General features: G+C 40.5%; 2 long non-coding RNA genes across 2 annotated transcripts; one reads left to right on the top strand and one right to left on the bottom strand.

The window, feature by feature from the left end:
• The first annotated feature begins 22 nt into the window (after positions 1-22).
• Positions 23-622, top strand: LOC122760865. Its single transcript, XR_006358499.1, has 2 exons — positions 23-202; positions 357-622. It is a non-coding gene; the product is annotated as an uncharacterized LOC122760865 (long non-coding RNA).
• Positions 623-6,980: 6,358 nt separating this feature from the next.
• Positions 6,981-7,720, bottom strand: LOC122760862. Its single transcript, XR_006358496.1, has 3 exons — positions 7,690-7,720; positions 7,513-7,587; positions 6,981-7,087 (listed from the first exon to the last, which is right to left on the bottom strand). It is a non-coding gene; the product is annotated as an uncharacterized LOC122760862 (long non-coding RNA).
• Positions 7,721-9,142: the final 1,422 nt, after the last annotated feature.

Raw genomic sequence — 9,142 nt, 5'->3', positions numbered from 1 at the left:
AATGATATTGATGATACAGTTCATACACATTACAAAAACTTATTCTCCCACCTTCCCTTGTGGTACATCTCTACATGAACAAATAAACTGATATAAGATATATTTCTTGTGTTATATCCCTTTGCAGAGCACTGAGCCAACAGCCATTAGATGTCTGAGAGGACTTCCAGTCATTCTCACTATGTTTTTTAAGAGCAGTTCAGTGAGTAAAGTTTTTGATTGGTGTGTGACTCAGTTTTTCCATTCTCCTATCTGAATTATGAAAATCATAATATTTATGAAGACCACACAGCTGATTGCAGACAAACTGCTATTAACCTGAATGTCTTCCTTCTGTCTTGTTTCTCGCACCATAGAATCTTAATGAGGGAGAATCGGTGGACATTCCCATGAGTGGGGAGAGAGGGCAGCCTTGTAATCGAAGCACTTACCAACATACCTCAGGCAATGTGCCTCTTGTTTGGCTTTACTGTTGTAATTGTTGGCAAACACCCATTTTCATAATTTTATGAAAACAAAGTCTTCCTGTTATTTTGGATCTTCATCTGGTATTTCACACAGCATCATTGTTAATACATACGTGTTGCTTTGGTGTGTGTCTAAATAAAATGAATAAAATTTACTGTATTGTGTGGTCATTGAAAAATAATAATTTAATTGGAATTTTCTTATTCCAAATATATTTTAAAATGTAATATATTCATATTTTTAATAAAACTAGAATTTGACTTAATAATTAAGTTAAATAATTATTTGACTTATTAAGTTTTGATTACTGTACTTTTAAGTAGACTTAAATTCTGATTATATACATTTAAGTTGACTGTACTTGAACAAATTAATTTTCTCTACTGTCAATAACTTAAACCATTTGAGGCAATCACTTGACGCAAATGGTTTAAGTACAATCAACGAATCCGTGTTTAGAGTCCTATTTATTATATTTCCTTTAAAACCTTGTATAAATCCATATAGGGTTTGAGTTTTCTGGTTAAGATCAACCGAACACTTGGAGCAGTGTCAAAAGTCTACAGTAACAGATCAGTGCAATTCGTTTTAAAAGAATTCCACATCTTTAAGTTCAAAGCACTAACTTGTCAAAATAACACTCATCACAGAATCACTGAAAAAATACAAGTCAAGCATAAAGTTAAGAACAAAAGTTTTACTTGATATAAAGGCAATAAATACAAGTTTTCAATGTCTAACATTACAGGCTAAAGTAGCAGTGTCTGTATTTTAGTGTGGTGATGCATCACACTTAAAGTCCATTTAAAAAATATTTAAAAAAAATCTCGGTGACCATGTCCTGTTTGGCAGAGTGACGTAGCAGGGTCCAACATCTAACAAAAAAATAAAAATAAATAAGAGTCAGCACACCTGAGTATTAAGTAAATATGGATTAAACATATCGAGTACCATCTAAAAGAACCTACCTGAAGACATCCCGTGGAAAAGGTCGGTTCATCTTGGGCGAAGTCCTCGTCGTAGAAGGTCCGGTTCATCTTGGGCTAGGTCATCACTGCAGCCATCCAGGGCAGGACATCTCCAGGTCGTGGTGTCCAACATGGAGTCCTCTGATCCAGGAATGTGCTGCAGCGTTCATCTCTTCAAAACAAGGACGAATTTGATAAGTCACAAGAAAAAAAAACAAAAAAAAACAAATGACAAATCTTCAGGTAGCTCACCTGGTCAAGTGTGACAGGTCCTCACATCCAGTCAGAGCTCACCGATGGATGCCCTCCCTAACCTAGACCTGCCTTTCCTGTCCTACACTGACAGTTACAAGCAATCTTCACCAGTCATTTGGGACAATGTTAACCCCAATGTCTTGGTTGGCTGCATGAAAAACTGTAAATCTCACAGTTGCCCAGACAAACGTTCCTTCTGATTCTGTAGTCTCGCCACAAAAAGGTCCTCTGCTGAAACCCTCATTTTGCTAAGCATGAAATCAATTCCACTTTCCTGTCCTCAGATCTCAGTTTCTCTCCCTGCAGCCTTTCAACAGCCATTGCTGTTGTTACATCTGCGAGAGGCAGCAGCTTCACAATTCAGAGCTTCTCGTGTGTTTAGCAAGACGTGGCACCAGAGTATTGACAAAGTAGACGCCTGAAAATGCTCGACCCCAATTTAAACAAATGCTTCATCATCTATGTGTGATGTGATTTACACTACAAACCTGTCCATTCCAATCCTTTGTTTCAGAGGAAGATAAATGCATATCACGACAGGCCGAGTCACAAAATCAGATGGATCCTTGTCTGATTTTGGAAACTGCACAGTCATGGTATGCCACTCAGTCAGGATCCGTGGCCAGATTTCCTCACACACAGAGAAGAAGGGGAAGGACGAAATGCCTTACCATGTTATGAGTCGACTTTACCTTGTTCTCTGTTGTGTGAAGAAGACCCAGCTCATAAAATCTTGACTGATTTAAAAAGTGAGCAATTAAATAACTCACACATCGATGCTGTTGGGTCATGCAGAGAGCTTGCGATCTTTTGCATGGTTTCCCAAACATTTAGAGGTCAGATTACTGACCCCAACAATGTCAAAATCAATGATTGTCTGTCCTAAACTGATGAAGCATTTGGGTAAATGAGATCAAGCATTTAAAAGGTGTTTACATTGTTAGTAGTCTAATGACACTTCTTACCCAACACATGAAGACGCAGTGAATCAGGATACAGCTACCTTTAGCAGATGCAACAGCAGCAGTGGGTGGTGGAAGTCTGCAGGGAGAAAAACATTGATATGGAGACAAGTTGGAGGAATCATTTAATGCATAGCTCAACAAGAGTTAAAGTGGAGAGAAATTTTAGGGCAAGTCTACAAAAATCAGGAGGAACTTCGCCAACACATCTAAGAGATAGAAGTTTCTCATGCAACCAACCAAGACATTGGGATTAAGCATCTTCCTAAAGACTCTACAAGCTGCTTAAATTGTGAAATTTGAAAGAAAGTCATGGGTAATAACGGACTACAGACACTTCACATAAATAGCTAGTGTATGGTGAGGTGTTAAACCTAAGATCTATCAAATATCCCACTTTGGGCAAGCCGTTAAGTCCTATCATTTCAACCAGCTGCCAGCTTCGCAAATAAGAGGCAAAAGACCACTTGTGTTTACACGTGATCACTGTTAACCACAAAGCTCCAGACACTAAGTCAATCCAAGAAACAAATAACGAAAAATGAAAAAGCTGCAGCTGCTCACTCCTGCTACAAGAGGGTACTTACTTGCACAACAGTCTTTAACATGAAGCCAAATTCTGTCTGATTTCTGTCTGAATTCAGCCCACAGAATAAAGGTTTTATTTCAAGTATCCAAAGATAAAAAGTTCGAACATTTGCCGCAACTTTCACTTAAATAATCTGAGTTGTCTCTCTGCCAGGTTTGTGTCCTCCTAAAGAAAAGAAACGCGCTCTAATCCTGAAACCTACAATAACTAATTTTTGAAAGAAACTATGCAGGATAGTTCTGCATCCCTAAGACGAGTAACGCATAGTTTTGCAGGGGACGATAAAAATCCCCTGCTGGGAGGCCTCCCAACATGACGCGCAAAAGACTATGAACACAAAAAGGTTCAACTCCTTTAGAGGGAAATAAACTTGGCAGAGTGAGACAAGTCAGCATTAATATTGAATTTGATTTCAGTTAGCGACTACAAAGGCTGATGGCAGTGCATTAAGTTTAAGACTTCAATGGACAACAAAAGTGTGCCAACAAATGCCAGATTTAAAGTATATCATAACATTATCCATGGGCTGAATAACACCTACAATCTCGTGTGACTACACTTACATATAAATCAAAAGCTTAGCTTCATAATCAAATCAGGAACCAGTTATCTTATCAAAGCAATTACCAGCTGAGAATAAAGGAAGACCTGGTCTAGCTCATCATAATCAGTTAGTACATTTTTACAGCTCTTTGAAAGAACTTTAAACAAGCTACAGTAAACTTTGATGCATTTACTACACGATTCATCAGCTACCACGTTTGTCAACAGTCCAAGTTACGACTATAACAGATTCAAGACCAAAATTAAATCTTTCAATTAAAGCCATTTCAAAATAAGGTACCATCATTTCCTGCAGAAATCAGACACCTCAAACTAATCAACTTTAAATCATCCATTTAAGTGGAGATTAAAAAGTGACTAAATAAGACACACAGGACAGACAGACACCAGACAGACTGACAGAGAACAGACACACAAGACAGACTGACAGAGACCAGACACACAAGACAGACTGACAGAGACCAGACACACAAAGACAGAAAGAGAGAGAGTGAGAGAGAAAGAGAGAGAGAGAGAGAGAGAGAGAGAGAGAGAGAGAGAGAGAGAGAGACTTAGTAGGAGGAAAAACAGATATGAGAGCTAGAAAGATATAAGCACCAGGAGTACCAGTCATGACACAGTGAGCCATGAAGATTCAGGTGAGAGCAGGTATAGCGGCTGGCAGCCAAGCTAGAGAAAAACTACTTATTTAAAATTTGCTTTAACAAGGCAATCTAATTCAAGGTGGACATGCAGGGATGTCGGTGCTCCTCTTGATTGATGCTAGAAGAAAGTACAGGTTAGTTCACTTACTGTGCATGGGCCGAAGGCACCCATGTTGGCCTATGTAGTGACTATAAGGCCACAAGAACACAACTTAGATCATGGCTACTTGCATTATGAGGCCATACAAAGGCTATGGCAGGGCTGGCCAGGTACTATGTAGATCACCAGGATCTACTTTAACGTTCTAGGCTAGATTGGAAAAGCCACAGCGCCAAGTCTAAGCCTTGTGGAAAGGGAGAATAGAAAGCGTGGCCATGTTGGACAATGCCAGAAGAGTGGACACAGTGGCCCCAGAGTTAAATCATCACACCTACTCTTTGGCGATCTTCAAGATCAATCTGTGGGGAAAAAACAACAAACAAAGTTTGAGTCCAGTCTCGGCCTTGACCATGTTCAAGTTCATACTGTAGGTGTAAAATAACTAGATGTTTGTATGAGGTACAGACATGGTTCACCCAGCCTGAGATATAAACACTCACTGCCAGCACAAACTCTATTCTAACAGTGAAACAAAGGAATTAACATAATCACAAGTGATGTAGAATAAAGTTGATTCAGATTTAAGGAATGCCTTTTAAGTTCAAGTATACAAATGTCAGTACCTCACACAGCCACACTCTTTAAAGACATAAACAAACTTATATTATACATGTGTGATTAAATGTATATGATATATTGCCATCAGTTAAATACATTGAAAATTAGCCATAACATTTTCAATGATGTAGTAAATTATCTCTGAAGGTGTCACTCACCTTTTTTTTGACAGCCTCAGGCTTTTTGTATATGACAGGTCAGACCAGGTCTCTGTGAGCAGGAAGCAGGTTGTTCCTTTAAAAACAAAACAAAGTTTAAAAGTGTCTGTTCACCATCACCATCTACAAGTGATTTAAAAGTGTTTACATTGTTAATGTCGAGATGACACTTCTTACCCAACACATGAAGAAGGCAGTGAGCCAGCCAGCTACCTTTGCAGATGCAACAGCAGGTGGGTGGTGGAAGTCTGCAGGGAGAAACAAGTGATATGGAGCGTTGGAGAAATCATTTGGTGCATAGCTCAACAAGAGTTAAAGCAGAGACAGAGACCAGACACAAGACAGACAGACAGACAGCAAGACAGACAGACACAGAGAGACAGAAAGACAGAGACCAGAGACATAAGACAGACTGACACAGAGAGACAGAGACTAGACACAAGACAGACTGGCGGCAAGAGAACAGACAGACAGATACACAGGACAGACAGACCAGAGAGGCAGTGACATACCATGATGGCAGTCTTGGCATGCATCAGTGTGTAAATAAAAGGCCTTTGCAATCAGTAAAAAAATTAATTATTGTAATGCCATTGTGTCAGGCATTGTAAATGTTTAAATGCAAATTAACTTTATAAATGGAGTGGACGATTTACCCAAAGATCATGTGGCAAAGCCTTTAAGACTTACCTGAAAGGTAAAAATTTGACCCATTTTTGAAAGAATTTGATTGTCGTCTAATTGGTGTGCATCTTGTCAGTCTTGTAGCATAAATGTTGTTCACCTTCCTGGTGCAGTAAAGGCAATTGGAGTGTTAGTCCTGGTCCAAAGGTCAGATGCGTCAGTCCAAGTCAGCACACACAGTCAGTCAGTCGTCTCTCAGCGCACACACACACACACACCGCACACACAGTCAGTCGTCAGCCGCACACACACACACATCAGTCAGTCAGCGCGCACACACACACACACACACACTCACAGTTCACAGTCACACACACAAAAAAGAGTGAGAGAGAGAGAGAGAGAGAGAGAGAGAGAGAGACGAAAACTTAGTAGGAAAAACAGATATGAAATAGAAATGATAGACTGGCATAAACACCAAGTACAGTCATGACACAGTGGCCATGAAGATTCAGGTGAGAGCAGGTATAGTAACGGCACAGCGGCCAAGCTAGAGAGAAAAACTACTTATTTAAAATTTTACTTTAACTAAAACGCAATCTAATTAAGGTGGACATGCAGGGATGTCGGTGCTCCTCTTGATTGATGCTAGAAGAAAAGTACAGGTTAGTTCACTTACTGTGCATGGACGCGGAAGGCACCCATGTTGGCCTATGTAAAGTGACTATACGCGCAAGGCCACACGTACAAGAACACAAGTATGTCACGAAGGCGCGGGCACAGTTAGCGATCATGGCCTACTTGCATTAAAGGACGTATTGGCCATACAAAGGCTATGGCAGGGCTGCCATTAAAAGCCAGGTACTATGTAGATCACCAGGATCTACTTTAACGTTCTAGGGCTAACGGTAGATTAATGGCCACGTTGGAAAAGAGAGAGAGAGAGAAAAAAGCCACAGCGGCCAAGAAGTCTAAGCCTTGTGGAAAGCAGGAGAATAGAAAGAACGTGGCCATGTTGGACAATGCAGAGAGAGAGAGAGAGATGTAGGCACAGTGGCCAAGAAAGAGTGGGGACACAGTGGCCACCCAGAGTTAAATCATCACACCTACTCTTTGACGATCTTCATGAAGATCAATCTGTGGGGAAAAAAACAAACAAACAAAGTTTGAGTCCAGTCTCCGGCCTTGACCATGTTCAAGTTCATACTGTTACAGGTGTAAAATAACTAGATGTTTGTATGAGGTACAGACATGGTTCACCCAGCCTGAGATATAAACACTCACTGCCAGCACAAACTCTATTCTAACAGTGAAACAAAGGAATTAACATAATCACAAGTGATGTAGAATAAAGTTGATTCAGATTTAAGGAATGCCTTTTAAGTTCAAGTATACAAATGTCAGTACCTCACACAGCCACACTCTTTAAAGACATAAACAAACTTATATTATACATGTGTGATTAAATGTATATGATATATTGCCATCAGTTAAATACATTATGAAAATTAGCCATAACATTTTCAATGATGTAGTAAATTATCTCTGAAGGTGTCACTCACCTTTTTTTTGACAGCCTCAGGCTTTTGTATATGACAGGTCAGACCAGGTCTCTGTGAGCAGGAAGCAGGTTGTTCCTTTAAAAACAAAACAAAGTTTAAAAGTGTCTGTTCACCATCACCATCTACAAGTGATTTAAAAAGTGTTTACATTGTTAATAGTCGAATGACACTTCTTACCCAACACATGAAGACGCAGTGAGCCAGGATACAGCTACCTTTAGCAGATGCAACAGCAGCAGTGGGTGGTGGAAGTCTGCAGGGAGAAAACAAGTGATATGGAGACGTTGGAGAAATCATTTAGTGCATAGCTCAACAAGAGTTAAAGCAGAGAGACAGAGACCAGACACAAGACAGACAGACAGACACAGAGAGAGACAGAAAGACAGAGACCAGACACATAAGACAGACTGACACAGAGAGAGACAGAGACTAGACACAAGACAGACTGACAGCAAGAGAGACAGACACAGACAGATACACAGGACAGACAGACAGACCAACGAGAGAGAGACAGTGACACATGCCATGATGGCAGTCTTGGCATGCATCAGTGTGTAAATAAAGGCCTTTGCAATCAGTAAAAAAAATTAGATTATTGTAATGCCATTGTGTCAGGCATTGTAAATGTTTAAATGCAAATTAACTTTATAAATGGAGTGGACACGATTTACCCACAAAGATCATGTGGCAAAGGCCTTTAAGACTTACCTGAAAGGTAAAAATTTGACCCATTTTTGAAAGAATTTGATTGTCGTCTAATTGGTGTGCATCTTGTCAGTCTTGTAGCATAAATGTTGTTCACCTTCCTGGTGCAGTAAAGGCAATTGGAGTGTTAGTCCTGGTCCAAAGGTCAGATTAACGTCAGTCCAAGTCAGCACACACAGTCAGTCAGTCGTCTGCGCGCACACACACACACGCACACACACACACGCACACACACAGTCGGTGTCGCGCTGCAGTCAGTCGTCGGCGTGCACACACACACACACACACGATCAGTCGTCAGCGCCGCACACACGTCAGTCAGCGCGCAATCGTACACGCACACACACACACTCACAGTCGTACACACAGTCACACACACGAAAAACTACTTATTTAAAATTTTACTTTAACTAAAACGCAATCTAATTAAGGTGGACATGCAGGGATGTCGGTGCTCCTCTTGATTGATGCTAGAAGAAAAGTACAGGTTAGTTTACTTACTGTGCATGGACGCGGAAGGCACCCATGTTGGCCTATGTAAAGTCACTATACGCGCAAGGCCACACGTACAAGAACACAAGTATGTCACGAAGGCGCGGGCACAGTTAGCGATCATGGCCTACTTGCATTAAAGGACGTATTGGCCATACAAAGGCTATGGCAGGGCTGCCATCCAAAGCCAGGGACTATATTTGTAGATCACCAGGATCTACTTTAACGTTCTAGGGCTAACGGTAGATTAATGGCCACGTTGGAAAAGAGAGAGAGAAAAAAAAAAAGGCACAGCGGCCAAGAAGTCTAAACCTTGTGACAGAGCGTAACTTTATTCCTACCATCTAGTTTTAACTGTACACCAACATCCATTTAAACCTCATTTAAGATCTGGTCCTCCAACATCACTATAGTTCAAGTTGATATTGTTTTT

Source organism: Solea senegalensis, unplaced genomic scaffold (assembly GCF_019176455.1).
Source record: "Solea senegalensis isolate Sse05_10M unplaced genomic scaffold, IFAPA_SoseM_1 scf7180000014110, whole genome shotgun sequence".
Lineage (NCBI taxonomy): Eukaryota > Metazoa > Chordata > Actinopteri > Pleuronectiformes > Soleidae > Solea > Solea senegalensis.
The sequence above is the reverse complement of the archived record's forward strand: the minus strand, read 5'-3'. Positions and strand labels throughout refer to the sequence as shown.